Source organism: Vanessa tameamea, chromosome 29, assembly GCF_037043105.1.
Source record: "Vanessa tameamea isolate UH-Manoa-2023 chromosome 29, ilVanTame1 primary haplotype, whole genome shotgun sequence".
Taxonomy (NCBI): Eukaryota; Metazoa; Arthropoda; class Insecta; order Lepidoptera; family Nymphalidae; genus Vanessa; species Vanessa tameamea.
Genome location: NC_087337.1, coordinates 5,985,589 through 6,003,106, shown reverse-complemented (window position 1 = coordinate 6,003,106; position 17,518 = coordinate 5,985,589). Strand labels below are relative to the sequence as shown.

Below are 17,518 nucleotides of genomic sequence, written 5' to 3'. Positions count from 1 at the left end.
GAAATTTACTAGTTCTACTTAGATAATTGAATTACCTAAAATACATACAAGAACATATGTATCTTAGGTAATTCAACAAATAAAGGATTCAACTAAAGTAACGAATCTAAATGTTTATTAATTTGTTTGAAAATTTAACTAAATACAAGTAAATCTTCTTTGATTTATAACTTAACATTACACAGGCATGCTCTACATAACCAGACAATAACGTATAAGCTATATTCTACCATAACAGTTAGTGATTCTCATTTCCATTTGATATATAAACAATACATGAATACACTACAGTCTACAATACAACGCGAGTCGCGACACCAACGTAATAATTTGAGAGTAAGAGGGGAAACTGGTTTTAGCTGAGAATGGCGGCAAAAATATGCTTGGAATGCACTAAATCCTCTTTTCTGATTGGTTAATGCTTTAGTACATTAAAGGCTGTGGTATCATAAGATTCAGCCAAGTTATAAGAAAATCATCTTCATTCATCTAGTGACTTAGTTTCATTATATTTGTTTCCAATATTGTTTTGATAAGTGGCTTAAGATTTGATATAGTTATTCTAGACATTAGTATTATAATATTAATAAATATTACAGCACCTTTTTTACCTGTTATAATATTGGACGCGATGGCAATCAAGTCCGATAGGAACTGTCAAAGACATCACAAATAGTAGTCTTACAACTTTTCGTACTACAAAAAGCGCCGACTTGTTTTTCGATAGGAAACAAGATTATTAATTGAAAAAGTGTTATCAGTGCATTGGATTTTGTTAATCATGTTTCAGACTTACCTTTAGAAATGTTTTGTCCTGTTGTTATTGTGTAAACTGATAGAAATAAATATTAAATAGTGTCTTCAAACTAGGTGTAAAAAAGTTTTTAGTGGGTCAAATTTTTGTGTATTTTGCATGAGTTTATTTGAGACAACGTGAAGGAAAGAAACTGCCCGTTGTAAGGTGAGTTGAAACAGGCTTTAGTTTAATATAAAATAAATCTAAACTACTTTTATTACGTTTGAAAGTTTTCCCATAGGGGACGCATTTCACGTACGCAACATAAATGAAAGTAGGTTTCCAGTGTTAACTTAAATTGTTTAACTTACGGTACGTTCTCATTCGAGAGATAAATATGTTATTACTCAATTACTCAAACGTGACAATTAAATAATTGTTTAATTAAATTTCTCCGTATCTTACAAGTAATTATGAAGGTATGCGAGCGAGTAACGTAATCCAATAATCCGGTACGAACGGCATTGTATAAATGCCCTTGAGACTGTAGATAGGTACAGGTGTATGGAATCGATTATTTACGCTATTTTCTTCATAAATCACTTCTTTTGCTCACTATTATTTAAATATGACGTAAAAATCGGATTTGAATCGGTGATCCTGCTTATGCAATGAAACGTCTAATGTCAGTTTTAAATACAGAACTTTTTATAGTTCATCAAAAAAGTTTTTTGTTATATGGCTTTTTTATTTGTCTCTCTAAACTAAAATAATTTGACGAGTACTTCCATCCTTGTTCGTCTTTCATGTGTGAATGAGATAACAATATTTTTAGTCTTTATAAATGATCTTTTTTATTGAAGATAAATATTAAGGAGTATCATTATTATAACTTTTATATTCTGAACAACAGATAAATAATGTGTTAAGATATATCTTAACGATTGACCTGAGAATTTAATATAACATTTTTCAATATATAATTATTATTTAATGAACTCTTAATTAACTTGAGATGACTAATGTGTTTTGTTATAAGGTTTACGCAAATTGTCAATTAATTTTTACTGTTAAATGTATATAAACATAATATCAAAAGTAAAGGAAGAAAACCACACTACTACTCAGAAATATCAGGAGAGGCTAAAGAGGCAATAAACCAGTTTTAAAGTTGACCATGCAATCACATGAAAAGTGACTCAAAAGAAAATACATCTTGACAACATCCTCGTTATATATATAATCAGAGGACACGCTTTACAGGCCGTTACCCAGGAAAAATTATAAATCATACTAGAAAACTAATGATAATATAATTATTATTATAAGTAAATGTTTATAAAAGTTATTATTTAATTATGTTGAACAGTGTAGGGGCTGGCTATTTATATTTTTCAGAAAACATCATTGTTTGTCTCAAAAGTATATAACCTTTATTTTAAAACCTTTTTTCTGAAGTACTGGTCTGTATGTATATAGTGAGTAATTTTATAAGGATCTTAGTGCTTGTAGCGAGTACATAAGGCCATCTCAAACTAAACTCAATCAAATATTTAAATAGGAAATAGGCTCTTATGTGTAATTTCGAATTATCAAGATATTTAAACATAAAGTCAGTATGTTTGAAATGTAGATTTTTTACTGTAGATCAAATGGGCCACCTCATTGTACATTTATGCTATTTAAAATATAACCAAATCTTGCATCACCGACGCACCACCAACTTTCAGATATTAAGTCCTTAGTGCCAGTCTATATACAGGCACTAGGGACATACACCACATTTCAGCCGCAACCCAACAATAATATTGCTGTTTAGCAGTAGATTATTTTATGAGTGAGTGGTATCCAAATGGGCTTACTGAAAGCCTTCTCATCAAGTCAAGATTCTAATAAGGAGACCATAAAATCACAACAGTAACTCTGTATACACATATTATACATCTATGTATGAGTATATTAAATTTATATCACCTGTGTGTGTGCCCACAAATTCTATATCCGTATAGTTTTATCTTCGGCCTTCATATCTTTAAGAAAGAATAGATCGCTTTTAAAAGATAAGTTCCTTATTGAACAAACGTCAATGATAAGTACGTATATTTTGTTGTGTTTTGTGTCTTTAGAACTTATTTAAGGGTGGTCTAAATTAAATAACACGCAATACGTCAGCTCGTCGTATAGACCGGTGCGGACACTTTCCTGCACAACCTGCTGCCATCAACGAGTATGACGTCATATGACCGTTGCTCTCGGTGACGGCGGTGACAGTTAACAACATGGACGAATGTTAAATTTGAATTTACACATTTAATTGTAAAAAAAAACGAAAGGTGTCATGGGATGGTTCGAACGAGAATGTTTTAATTATATTGTGTATTGAATAACAGACACAATAAAATAAATTAACGTTTGAGAATAATTAAATGCCGTTTGATTCAAAATAATAACAAAAAATAAGTTAAAGAGAGGGAATAGTCTCCTGGAGCAGGGCCGGATCTACCATAAGGCTTTTTGGGCTTCAGCCCAGGACCCCGTGGATTCAAGGGGGCCCCAGCTAAGTCAAGTCAAAGTCAAAAATAGACTAATGCGAAAGAATCCATAACTTTATTAAATTAAACAGATCGTATGGTTTGCAGCCCTGGGAGTCCTACAATTAATTTAATTCAAGTCTACGTTCAGATATGTCTTAGGTAGGCCGCTAAGTAGTGTTAGCCCAGGGCCCTCTAAACTTACGGTCCGGCCCTGTCCTGGAGGGTAACGCTTCCTCACGTGACGATTGTAAGTCGCGTAAAAGGACTTCGTTCCAATAATCTCAAAATGATTATCGGAAACAAGACTTATTTTCTCTAGATATGTCAGTGAGTTTCTGGTTAGTTCTTCTCGGTAGGATCTACTTACCGAACGGGTGTTAGCTTTACATTAATTCAAGACTGAAACACGACTATTCAAAAGTTCTTGAATAAAAAATATTATGATTTTGATTTTTGGCGTTCCCCTAAAGTGTTTCCAGTGTTGTATTAACATCGCTATATATAAAATAGCTCTAAATTGGGTAAACAAATATACGAACTACAAGGTCAATTGAAATACTCCGGACGAACAGACTGACAGAATGATGTTAGTTTTTGTGTCCTGCAAATATCCATAATTTTAAATTTGATAGGGCTTTGTGCCAACCCGTCTAGTTAGATACCGCCTAGTAATCGTATGTTATACATCAGATGACGATGGAAGGGGAAAGACATGCTGCGCTGACCACGAATAGATTAAGACACGGGCAGGAAAAACAACAGAAGAAGAGCAACAACCTTAGTATTTGTTTCAATAAACAATCTATTATAGCCTACTCCAATCGAAGTAGGAATAAAGATAAACAAACCTTAGATTTACGTGTTTCATGCGATTCGCTAATAACTCGGCTATATTGTGCACTACTAAGAGTTTATGATTAATATATTCTTTATTTATAATACAATACTCTTACATTAAACTACTTATATCCACTTTAAGTTTTACATCCAAAATTCCGATAACAGTTTCGTCGACGTTAAAAACGGCATTTTTTCACAAATCCATAGTGAATATCATAGATTAATCAAGCTCGACCAATGATATCGCGTCAATTTGCTGTCAAATGCTGTTTATTTTTAAGCCTATTATGGTTGGAATAGAGTACACACGTATATATGTATAGGTAAAAAATAATATTACCAAGACTTTTCCCTATTACCTAATACTAAATATTTGTACGAACGGTTAAAATAATTCAAATTGGTTACTAAAGCATTTCTAAAAACCGATAAATACCTTGCGATGCAATTATGAAAGTTCATTGTTCAGACTTAAAATTAAACTAGGTGACTTAATACAGCTGACGCGGACGGCGACTTGCTTGATAATAATTATTATTATTTGTTAATAGAATCACGTATGAGAACTGCAAGTGATTAGCTATGATCGCTTCTGGGTCCTGGGTTCATAGACATTGACGCTGTAAGAAATAATAACCATTCCTTATATCACACTAATTTGTTATGCATGTGTACATGTAATAAATGTATTTATTGTCTTTGACGAGTACTAGATGGCGTTGTGCCAGGTCTTTGACATTTCTGAATCGCGATGGCAAGATTCGCTAATTGTTTTATATGGTACAATGACGTCAACCAAAAAATCATGCTACGATCAAAAGTGCTCCCCACCCCACCGAGTTCTGAGTTGATTTGCGATCTCATACGAGACACCATCAGGACGAACGTCACTAAGAGCCTGAGAGGGCTCAAACTTCAAGGCTGAGTCTAGTACTCGCCCCCACCCCCGGAGACGCTGTAAAGGCCAGCAGGGCCAACAGTAAAGCTACACACAGCTATAAAAACAAAAAAAAAACATTATAAATATGAACCTAAGTGGCATCTAATTGCTATAAACATTGTATGTAACTAAATAGTACAATTCATACTTAACACCTGCTGAGCATGGTCGTATTCGGGCGTCGTTATATGACGACGGAATCTCCATTGAATAGCGTTACGCGATCGCCAGCGCCGTTTTCCAATGCTAATATTTGAAATTAATTTTATAACGCACGAGGGACATACCTAACACTTTAACTTCGCAGATTCATGAATTCAAAGCAATTGTTAAAAATTTTAACAAATAAAGCAATATTATTATATAATATATTGTATTTAACTGACATATTTTTGTATTTTAAATATTGTCGCCGGTTCTTCTCGGTATATATAATATAGTTATGTAAAATTATCATTCAAAAGTGATTGAAAGTATATTTTGATTTGATTCAATCCAATGGTTAGTATTTTTATTACAATGATTGATGTTCATGAAACCACCGGAGTAGATAACACTACCTTAGAAGATCCAGCCTAAAAAATAAGAATATAAATGTACCACAGCCGGCAAAGGACAGCTAGTTCCACCACGCTGCGAAACTTCGGGTTAATGGGTATCATTTATCGTACAATGTCACGGAGAACACGAGATTAATCAAGTACAAAAATCCAAATTGTGTTTTCACCAGTTGAAACCCCCCTGATTCGCAGTTTCATTCTACTATATTTATCCACTGGGCTACACGGTCACACACACACACACGATCGTACATAGTTAGTCAGAGATGAGATCACCGAGGAGAGGTCAAAGAGGTGACAGTGATTGAACTGTTAATGCAGTGTTTGGCGATAGATAACAAACGCATAAACACTGGCAGTAATCTAGCTCATTCAGCAGGTCAGCTGACCCTGGTTTAAATATATCCATACATAGTAAATGAATATAATTGAACTGTCTGTCTGTGTTAAAATAATTACTTCTGTTGGTTTGGCTGTTTGCAAGTGATTAGACCCAAAGCTTAATTCATTTTTTGTTATTCTGTTATTATGGTTCCGTACTCGAATGGTAAAACGTACCCTATGACTAAGACTCCGCTGACCGTCCGTTCGTCTGTCGCCTGTCACCGGGCTGTATCTCATGAACCGTGATAGACAGTTGAATCATTTACAGATGATGTATTTCTGTTGCCGTTGTAATTAAATTACTAAAAACAGAATAAAATAAATATTTAAGTTTGGCTGCCACAGGTACACATCAACAGATATGATTATTATGTTTTTATAGAAAATGGTACGGAACCCTTCGTACGCGAGTCCGACTCGCACTTGGTTATTTTCCAAGATATCGTTGTCTTTAATAATAATAATAATGAATAAAAATATTACCCGAACTTTAACAATTAATTTGCACGAGCACCATATTGGATTATCTTGCAAACCTCCTTAAGAGAGGAGGAGGATTTCGCTCGGCAGGAGGACTTAACTTACACACATTTAAATAGATTAATATATTATTAATTTATTAATCTTGTAGTAGAGCTAAATTGTAGCTCTATAAAAATCTCACATGCCCTTCAAATGGAGAGGGATAGTTCACTCATTCGAATTTGCCTCGTTCTGATACATACGCGTCGTGTTACTCAACTCACAAAAAAACCGAACGCGACCGCATAAAGCCGCTTATATCCGGATTCAACAGGATGCCTCTCAACCCCTTTAGTGACGTCATCTCTCTGTTAGATCCTATCACTTTTATACAGCGTAGTAGTACAATTTCTTATTATACAAAACTTAATAAATAACCAATTTTTGACATTCTTGTTTTAGATTCCCTGGGCTCAATCTTACTCAACCAGCTGGTTTTGCTTCCTTATTCCTAATGAATTATTTCTTCAACATTGGAATTTAATTGTAAAAGGCTTCGTTAGAATGGTTTGAATATCGATATCTATCGATGAAAAGATAATAAGTCCACCTGATATTAAGTGACCACCATAGACAATGGCTCTGTAAGAAATATTAACCATTTGTTACATTCACAACGCGCCAACCGAATTAAGACGTTATGTCTCCTGTACCTACCTGTAGTTACACTGGTACACTCACCCTTCAAACGGGAACACGACAATACTAAATATTACTGTGTATACCATCAAGCAAACTCACTTCGTCTACTTTTGCGAGGATAGTGGGGAATGAGTATAAAATCATGCACCTCCTGTGCTCTCTCTGAAAAAGAATCCTGTAGAAGATCGATAGCCACTGCAAAGTTCCGAGCTGAAACGAGATTGTAGGCAAAACATCGAACGTCGTGTAACAATTTCTGACATTTTGCAATTAAGTTCGTAGAGAATAGCTCCACTGACCCTGAAATATTGTTATTATAAACGTGAACAGCAAAACAGTTGAGATGATCTCACACGGCCTTGCATGGCAATATATAATAAAACATTACACACTAAACGGTTTTATTTACTGGTATATAGTTAAGCGGCGCTCGGCCAGGGTGGGGTGGCCATGTATCTCTTATCAGACAGACAATCTTTTATATGGGCATGTATGAGTTTTTTTCAACAGCATCCCAGAAAACGTACGAAAAAACACAATTATAAAATTTTAAAGATATTACAAAATAAATGACTTCTTAGTTGATTGCACACCTTGGGAATGAGATGATCGCCTCCAGGCTGTTTCAAATAACGAAAATATTTTATTGTTATTGTATGAAAACAATAATTATAAAAACCGACATTTAAAAAAGCCTCGACGAGATTCTTTCGCCGGTTCCTCTCAGGTCCGAGGTGTTTATTTTTGAACCGGTGGTAGATTTTTGACTATCAATAAACAAGTCCACGCTTCTATATTAAATAAAAATTTTTGACGTTGTATGTCTGTCTGTCAGTTTTATGTCTTGTTCGAGTGAACATTTGAAAAATAGACATTTGTATCGATGTCATCGATCGACTTTTTCGTTTTATTAATTCTAAACATTTTAAGAAAAAACAAAACGAGAGATGGCATTGAGGTGAACTGGCAGAAATCATAAAGTTAGGAAAAGTTAGCCTATCCAACCGCCAAATGACACCTCTAGTTTTTTTTACTTGTAGCACCCCTCCCCGGTAGCAAACTCAAACTCAAATTCATTTATTCAATACAGAAGTATTATTATAACATTGTTGAATAGGAATAGCCAGGAGGCGATTGTTTCATTCCCAAAGTGTGCTATCAATCATAAACTCACGGAACGATTGCTAAAACTTACTATTGCCTCGGTAAGTGTCCTTCACGTGTACAGTTTGTTGGTCACCCTGCGCATATCTGGTATTGATTCAATCCATGGCATCAAATATCTGAGGTCACTTTATTATTATAAATACATACATATTTTGGTTTCAATTAAAACGTTTAGATTTTACATGTAACGTTTAAGCTTCCTAGTGAGAACATACGTTAAATATTAATTATCTTGTCTGTTAAATGTTATTGTGGGTATAAAAACACCGGGTACGTACGATTCGGACTCGCCCACTGAGGGTTCCGTATCACCAGATGGATTGCGTAGTCGTAGAGGATTGATTTTATCACAGCTCCAAGGGACCGACCTTATTCAACATTAAATACCTTTACGCGTTACTGAGATATGTATATATCGAGTTCGATATTGACGCTGTAAGAAGTGTAGTTACACTAGCTCACTCTATACGGGAACAACAGTACTAAGTATTTCTGTTTTGTCTGGCGGTAGAATATCTGATAAATGTGCGATACCTTCCCAGACGGACTTGCACAAAGCGTTACCACCCATTAAATAAGAGTTATAATTGAGTTTTCTGTCTAGAATTTCTCAGTATTAGTCTGAAGTTGGAAATTGATAGTGCCCAAGATACTGAAAGCCGATGATCCTGCTTTTGAACTCTCTGATGACGTTGTATTCAATAATGCTACTAAGGGCATAGAGAGTGACTGACTTGACAAACTCAGGCACCTTATCATCTTCTACCCCATTAGCTTTTTTCCGTAAAGAATAGCCGACGTGACCGTTTATGAATTTGATAAAAAAAAAGAACACTCAAAAGTTACATTTGGTTGTGCAATTCGATTAGTTCGAAATGTTCATCGTCACACACAGATATACTAATCGCATCGTACGTCAGTGTGTACCAATGTCTAACTCGAGACCCTTTTTGATAATAAAACGATCAGTTTTGTCTAAAAATAACAATCGGCATCACCGGCGACCTTGCAGCGGTGATAACGCCATCATTAATCACCGCATTAGTTACGTGACTTGAGCCACTTTGGAAGTAATGTCGCGCGGCAGAGCTATTCGGTGAATAAACATATATTGGACAACATCACATACATTGCTCTGATCCCAATGTAAGCAGCTAGAGCATTTGGGTTATGGAAAATCAGAAGCAACGACGGTACCACAAACATCCAGACCCAAGACAACATAGAAAACTATTGAACTTTTTCTACATCGACTCGGCCGGGAATCAGGGCCGGATCTACAATATGGCTTTTTGGGCTTCAAGCCAGGGCCCCGTGGATTCAAGGGGGCCCCAGCTAAGTCAAGTCAAAGGCAAAAATAGACGATAATGCCGAAGAATCCATAAGTAAACTTAAATTAAACAGATCGTATGGTTTGCAGCTCTGCGAGTCCTGCAATTAATCAAACTCATTCAATTAATTTAATTCAAGTCTACGTTCAGATATGTCTTAGTTGGGCCCCTAAGTAGTGTTAGCCCAGGGCCCCTAAAATTACGGTCCGGCCCTGCCGGGAATCGAACCCGGGACCTCGGAATGGCGTACCCATGAAAACCGGTGCACACACTACTCGACCGAGGAGGTCGTCAAAACACTTGAAACTCGCTTTAGAACACGATCGTGACTAATACTTATAATATTTATAAAAAAATTATATTTAAAAAAAACTTATAATTACTTAATTAATTAAAATAGCTAAATCTAATCATTAATTATACGTAAACACATTATCAATATAATACTAGAATTTCTCTCGCGTTTTAGTTTTTGGTCGTCTGGTGTTATGTTTAAGTGGCCTACGTACATTGGAGTTCAAGATTCATCAAATTGAATTCAGTAGTTTGACCGTGAAAGATCAACAGACGGACAGAGTTACTTTCGCCTTTATAATATCGGTATAGATTATATTTACCTTTTAACTAAAAAGCATGTTTTTATACTAACTCGTTCGTGAAGGATTTTCAGTGCAGTATATATAATATTATATATAATTGAATTTAACTAGATATAGATAGATAGATAGTGCCCAAAACCGTGCCAGACTTCTAGCGTTATCAACTAAAGAGTCAAGTCACTGGGTGAATTCATTACCCTCTAAAAATCTTGGGACACTTTTAGATAGTGAATGTTTCCGCATATCAATCGGTCTCCGACTGGGAGCACCGCTGTGCTCTGAGCACAGGTGGCCGCGTGGAAAGGAGGTGGACTCTTTCGGTTTACATGGTCTCTCTTGCCCAAGGAGTTCAGGCCGGCTTTTCCGCCACGGTTCTCTTAATGATACAATAAAAAGGGCTCTTGCCACCATCGACGTTCCTGCTCTTACTGAGCCTCGTGGAATTAGTCGTGATGATGGTAAGAGACCTGATGGACTGCCGTCGGTTCCCTGGGAACGAGGACGGGCCCTTGTGTGGGACGCTACGTGCGTTGGCAGTAGTTTTGTAAAATGACGATTCAAAATTGCTTGTAAAAGCCTAATTTAATGACGTATATTTTGATTTTATTTTAGATCAAGTAATCCACAATTTGCATCATTTTCTTCGGAACATATATAATGAGTCTTAAAAATAATATTAAATATAATTTACTAACGAAGCGGAGTAACTGCTGAATTCCTTGTCAGATCCTCTTGTTCGTCTACATTTGAGACTTTTATAATTTTGATAGTTTGTCATCGTTAATCAGTTTTTCGTATAGATCGAGTGAGATACGAAAGTGAGTTATAGAATAAAGCAGATTTATAATACACGATGCAGTTGGGTTCTGTACAATAATTGATTTTTGATTTGGTGACATTCACAGACCGGACGTACGATTTTGTAAACGTCTTTCAAAACGTATTCGAGCGAGCACGAGATGAATTATAAATGGAGAGGTTTCTATTTGAACCTGTGATCTTTAGCTACGTGCTCTATCCACTGAGGTCATCTACATTAACTACTAAAATAATAATATTTAAACAACTTTTACCCTTTAAGTCGTAATAATTAGTATGTCTCTCGGAATGGAGTGAGGTCAGCGGCTACGGTGCCGTGATCGATTAGCGGCCTTGTGCCCTTGAAATAAAAGTGTTTTTATAGTGTCTATACGTAGTATAAATCATTTGAAACTCTGTCGCTATAACCCAACAATACGAGGTCCTAAATTCGAATTAAGGATTTAAAAAAAGTTACTACGACACGGTCTTACATACAACACAGAACAGAATCGATTGGAAATAGTATCAAGCGTATACGAATTGAATACAGTCATAGGATGTTTTAAAAGTGATTACTAATTTACGCACATGTGTGCACTACACTGAAGACATGCTCGCCGTTGTCGATGGTTAGTCAAAATAATATGAATATAGGCTAATAGTCAAAAAAAAAAAATCAAAAAATGTTAATGTAAAATATTTAAATATTTACTGACTCTTCAAGCTCAAACTGTAAAATGCTAAATACTCCTGTTTAGTTGAAAAATCTTTGATCACTAACTACTATCAAGTACATGACATAAATATATATATATTTTTCCTTTATTTGGTTCACCAACAACAGAAAACATTGTATATACATACCTATTCGCCCGTGACACTGGAAAAATAAATATCTATGACAGTTTTAAGCTTTAGCTTATAAACATGAACTTTTAACATATATATTATAACATAACACATTAATTGGTGGTAGGGCTTTGTGCAAGCCCGTCTGGGTAGGTACCACCCACTCATCAGATATTCTACCGCCCAACAGCAGTACTCAGTATTGTTGTGTTCCGGTTTGAAGGGTGACTGAGCCAATGTAATTACAGGCACAAGGGACATAACATCTTAATTCCCAAATTAGGTGATGCATTGGCGATGTAAGGAATGGTTAATATTTCCATCAGGCGGCCCATATGCTCGTCGGCCGTAAAAAGAAGACTGACACTGACAACTGAAACAAAATGATACGCTGATAGGTAAACACCGCATGCAATTAGTCCTTATTGCATAAAGAAAATTAAAATAAGTAACAATAATAAATACAGATTAATAATTATTTTAAAATTATATATTTAAATGAAAAAAAAACGATACCAAATACATATAATTTTATATTAATGTAACTCGGAGTATATTTTCTGATGTGCCATTTCTGTAGTAGTTTTAAATCTTCGTCGCGGTAATCCGTTAATGACGTAACCTTTCAACGAATGTCCGTTGGTCGTTTATTTTTTTTAAATTTCAAATTAAGAACGATAGGGAGAGACAAAATTAGGCGCTCAGTGTCGCCATGACAAAAAACAAAAGAGATGCGTTCCATTCTTATCTCTGCCTTTAAATAATATACATTTAAAAAAATTGTGATAATTTAGCATTCTTTTACTTTTTAAAAGTTTCTGTAATGGTAGATCTGTTTATGTACACTTTTTTATATACATATATAGAATAGGTAGGCAGACGGGCTGATGGCTCATCTGATGGTAAGTGGTTGTCACTGCCCCGCGTCGTTGGTCTAGTAGCTTGATGTCACAGATCCTGAGGTTCTGACGATCAACTACAATTTATTGGGTTTGCAAAATCTGACTTATAAGCTCTTTCTTGTTTTTCGGCTTATTTTATTCTCATTAATAAACAGAATACTACAGTCAGTGATTCATACTTGAAAGCAAAAGGTTTGATTAATAAAACGACCTCCGACGACCTCCGAGGTCCCGGGTTCGATTCCCGGCCGAGTCGATGTAGAAAAAGTTCATTAGTTTTCTATATTGACATGGGTCTGGGTGTACCGTTGTTACTTCTGATTTCCATAACACAAGTGCTTTAGCTACTTACATTGGGGTCAGAGTAATGTATGTGATGTCCAATATAAAAAAAAAAAATTTTTGGAGTGGGAAAACCGCAGTCCTAACTTGACATTCAAGCCAAGTTGTTACTTATATATAATAATATTATATACTAATACCTATTCCGAATCGCGTCGCATCTTCTGTTATAAGTTTTATGTATATTGGTTTAGTAAGTTTAGTTAGGCATTAAATTTTTTGTATCAATTTCATATTTTTTTAATAAACTTTGTAATGTTTATTAAATAACTAAACAAGTCGTGATGTTTGTAATTAAATTATTCTCTCAGTTATTTTAAAGGTCTTGAATTTTGATGGAGTGACGTCACTTCCTCCTCTATTAATATCGTTTGAAATGAGGAAATTCTGTGTTAAGGTTCTTCGTTGGCTCGTATCGAAGAAGCTTTATCCGACTTGGGAAAGAAGGAGGTTAGCACCGATCGTAATTTTTTTATATTTGACAACGTACTTCTTTAATTTTCTATGAATAATATTAGTAACACGATAAAAGTTTCCTCATCATTATATTTATATATCTCTTGTAACATATATGTATATAATGACGAGGAAAGTTTTATCGTATATATTATATCTTATAACTAGCAAAACGCCCCGTCTTCGGGGGTGCTTTTTATTAATAAAGTTGATATAAATGAAATTTCTATCCTATAGGAATAATGTAGCTTTATACCGGTGACCCAGTGAGCCCGAACATACAAACAAACAAATTTTACCTTTTTATAATATTAGTAAAAATATTCTATTATAGTTCGAGGAAGTTGACAAGCATTTGCCCCCTATGATTTCTGTTTCCAAATCCATGGGGTCCTACTACCGATTCGCTACAATTCTGTACTCCCACTTTAGCGTTGAAGTCCCCCATGACAACGTTGTAGTGGGTTTTCGTGGTGGTGTGGTGGGCCCTCGATATGTCATCGAACATTTCCTCCACTTCATCGTCCGAGTGTGTCGAGGTCGCTTGCACCACCTTGAGACTGTACCTCTCGGTGAGCTTTACAATGAGGTGCGCTACCCTGTTCGACACATTGGAGATTTCCACAACGTTGTCAGCTAGGGACTTATTAACCAGAAACCCAACGCCACCATGGGATTGTTGGTCTCCCTCTCGGAAGTACAACAAGTGGTCACCACAGCCCATAGACAATGGCGCAGTAAGAAATATTAACAATTCCTGACATCACCAATGCGCCACCAACCTTGGGAACTATGATGTTATGTGCTTTGCACAAAGCCCTACCACCAAGTAAAATATCCACGCGAACGAAGCTGTCGTAAAAACTAGTTTAAATATAAAGCTGAGTAACGCCGGGTGGCGCGCACGTGTGAACGAGCGGCGAGCACATGGTCCCGTGTTTTTCAAAATCTTTTTATGTTACAAACACGTCGCGCTCCGTGGTAAACGGTTCCGTATCATTAGTTTTCTTTATTTATTTGTTTCATGGGTTTTGAGACGAATTCCGTCTTATAAGATAAGTAGTGGGAACAAATTTTGTACCTAGTTTTAACTTTTACAATTGAATATTCTAGGTTCGATTTAATTATTACTAGCTGAACCCTCGGCATTAGCTACGCGAAATTTATAAAACTGTACCTATAGCACACAAACCTTCACCTCCATTTTACCTCCTCGAGAGGTGAATTAAAAAAAAGTAGTATGTCCCTGAGACTCAAACTATCTCCATACCAAATTTCATCTAAATCGGTTCAGCTTGCAGGTTTAAGCGTGAAGAGGTAACAGACAGAGTTACTTTTGTTATATTAGTATAGATTACAAGGCACAAACACGAAATATTTATTAGTAAATTCAATGTGTGCAAACTATAAATTATAAATCTGTATTAATCACATATCAGGTGGTAGTGTTTAATCTGACAGACAATAAGTAAGTAAGTAATGCTTCTACAAAAGAATTTGACTTGATTTGACTTGAGTTGAGAGAATTGAGAGTCCTCGCGGTCAGAACCTTAGTTTGATCGAGAACTAAACTAATGTTTTTTTATAGACGTAAATCGAAATTAAATTACACTTTAGCTGTACTTAAATATTATATGAATATATGATGCATCTATAGCTGCAAATCTTAGTCATATTATCAAGCTACCCACTGACACTGTAGTGTCATGAGCCGCATCCAGTCAATTCGCACCGATGCATCGGTGCACCGCGATGCGTCGTGGGAAGCGTTTTGCCTGTTAGGGATCTATGTTGGTAACAAGTTTCAAAGATAATCACTACAACAGACCAACTTCAAAGATCCCCCTCTACTTGAACTTGAAAATGTTAGTTTTGTAATTGCGACAGCCGCCATACAAAAATAATAATATAATCGTAATATAAACAATGAAAGTAATATCAATATCATGGCGGTCACTGTCCGCTTGCAAATTAATTAGAGCGTAACCCGCCAACGACTCTCCAATGTACGGGTAGATGATCTTTTTATAATACAGTAAGTAAATGTGTATTTGAATTCGCTCGAGTTTATTTGAATACAACTTAGTTATCGCAGATTCATTCAACTCATTCACTCAGAGTATGGTTTTGATGTAATCACAACGGAACCCAAAAGTGTCCCTCTATTTATCGCGCAGGCGCCGGACGTAAACAGATTACAGGCAACGAATTCCTTCAGCTTGAGTCTTTACAAGCAATTTCGTGTCAGACCCGAAATATTTGTATCGGTTCCGTACAATATGAAAATAATAAAACTCGAAACTATGTTGTGTTTTTTTCTAAACAACTGTGCAGAAGGCAGAAACATAGGTTTGGTCGCCACATAGCTGCTTGCTTTGCAAACTGTTTATTATTTAATATATCAAGTTTTTATGTATATTTTATACAGATATAATGTTTAACTCGTATTTTATATACTTGTATATTTTATAGTTTAAAGAGTTGTGCATATAGCACAGAGATTAAGCAAAACTTAAATTTAAATGTTGTTTTTAAAAAACAAGTTTTTTGTAAAATCGGTCGTATTATTTGAATAATAAAGTGTTGCCATGAAGACGTACAAATAATTTTATTACTTTGAAATAAGACATATTTATTTATTCCGTCACCCGTACTTAGTATTGTTGTGTCTGTGTACCTGTACAGTCTTAAGAGACATAGCATTTAATCTCCCAAGTTTGGTAGCATGTTGACGATGTAAAAGATAGTCAATATTTCTTAGAGCCAATGCTTATGGGCGCCGACAATAAGTTGACAACAGTTACCCGCCTCTTCTTTGCTCTCAAATATAACATTAAAAAAAATAATTCAAATATAATATTATTTGTAATTAATATAAGGATAATAATATGATGTGTATAGTAACGCGCAGAAACAGGAAAATGATTCGAACTTAATAGTTAAATCCTGAATAATTTAGTGCTATTATTTAAACATTATCCAACCGAATGTATATTGTTGAATGTGTGTTACACGTACGTATCTATATCTATACACTAATTAAATGCTTTTTAAACTTCTTAAATACGTGACAGCTTTGCAGGACGTCAAATCCTGTCAGTTTTTCTATTGAGATCTATACTGGTAATTGAGAAGATTTGACGGCCAAAGTTCTACCTTTTGATTAAAATTATGTATTTAAAGAGGTGATAAAATTGTGATCATTTTTAAAAGTAACGATTTTCAAAGTCCACAGTTCAAATAAACAGGAATATGCTGAGTTAAATTGTATTTATTGTTGCACTATAGGACCTACGGACACTTACCTCTTTCTTTTACCCACGAAGTAACGAGGGAGCCACAGTTTGAAAAACACTGCTCTAAATAATATCAAAATTAAAATTAAATATTCGTTAAAGAAGTAGACACTTTTAAATCGTCCCGTTATATCATTAAATTGAGTATAAAGTGATCACCAGTTTGAAAATTAGTCGTCACTCCCATCTAAGTTAAAAAGATCTTTCCTCATATTTGATTACCTCATTGTTACATATTTTATTGCTTAATTTTTAGGTTTGAAACTCATCTTCTGCTCGACAGCGGAAGGAAAACATCGCGAGGGTCATTTGCAAGTTGCACGTGTCATATTATATAGTATTATGTATTATATACATATATCATTGTATTTAACTAACATGACTTTGAATTTTTAAATGTTGAAAATGAGTAAGTAGTGAGTTTCTTGCCGGTTCTTCTCGGTAGATTCTCCACCCGAACCAGTGGTAGCTTCACTTAATAGTTTGTTAAATGACGATTCAAAAGTGCTGGTAAAAGCCTAATTGAATAAAGTTTATTTTGATTTTGATTTTTTTTATATAAAAGGCTGCTAAATGTTTATTCGCCAACCTGCTCAGCAGTGTGGTGCAACTCAAAA

General features: G+C 35.1%; 1 protein-coding gene across 1 annotated transcript in view; it reads left to right on the top strand.

Annotated features, from left to right (window-relative positions):
- The first annotated feature begins 637 nt into the window (after nucleotides 1-637).
- Nucleotides 638-17,518, top strand: part of LOC113404306 (spectrin beta chain) — an 80,455-nt gene continuing 63,574 nt past the window's right edge. Inside the window, exon 1 of the mRNA XM_064219737.1 lies at nucleotides 638-961. The gene's annotated coding sequence lies outside the window, so the exon portion shown is untranslated. The remainder of the gene's footprint in view (nucleotides 962-17,518) is intronic.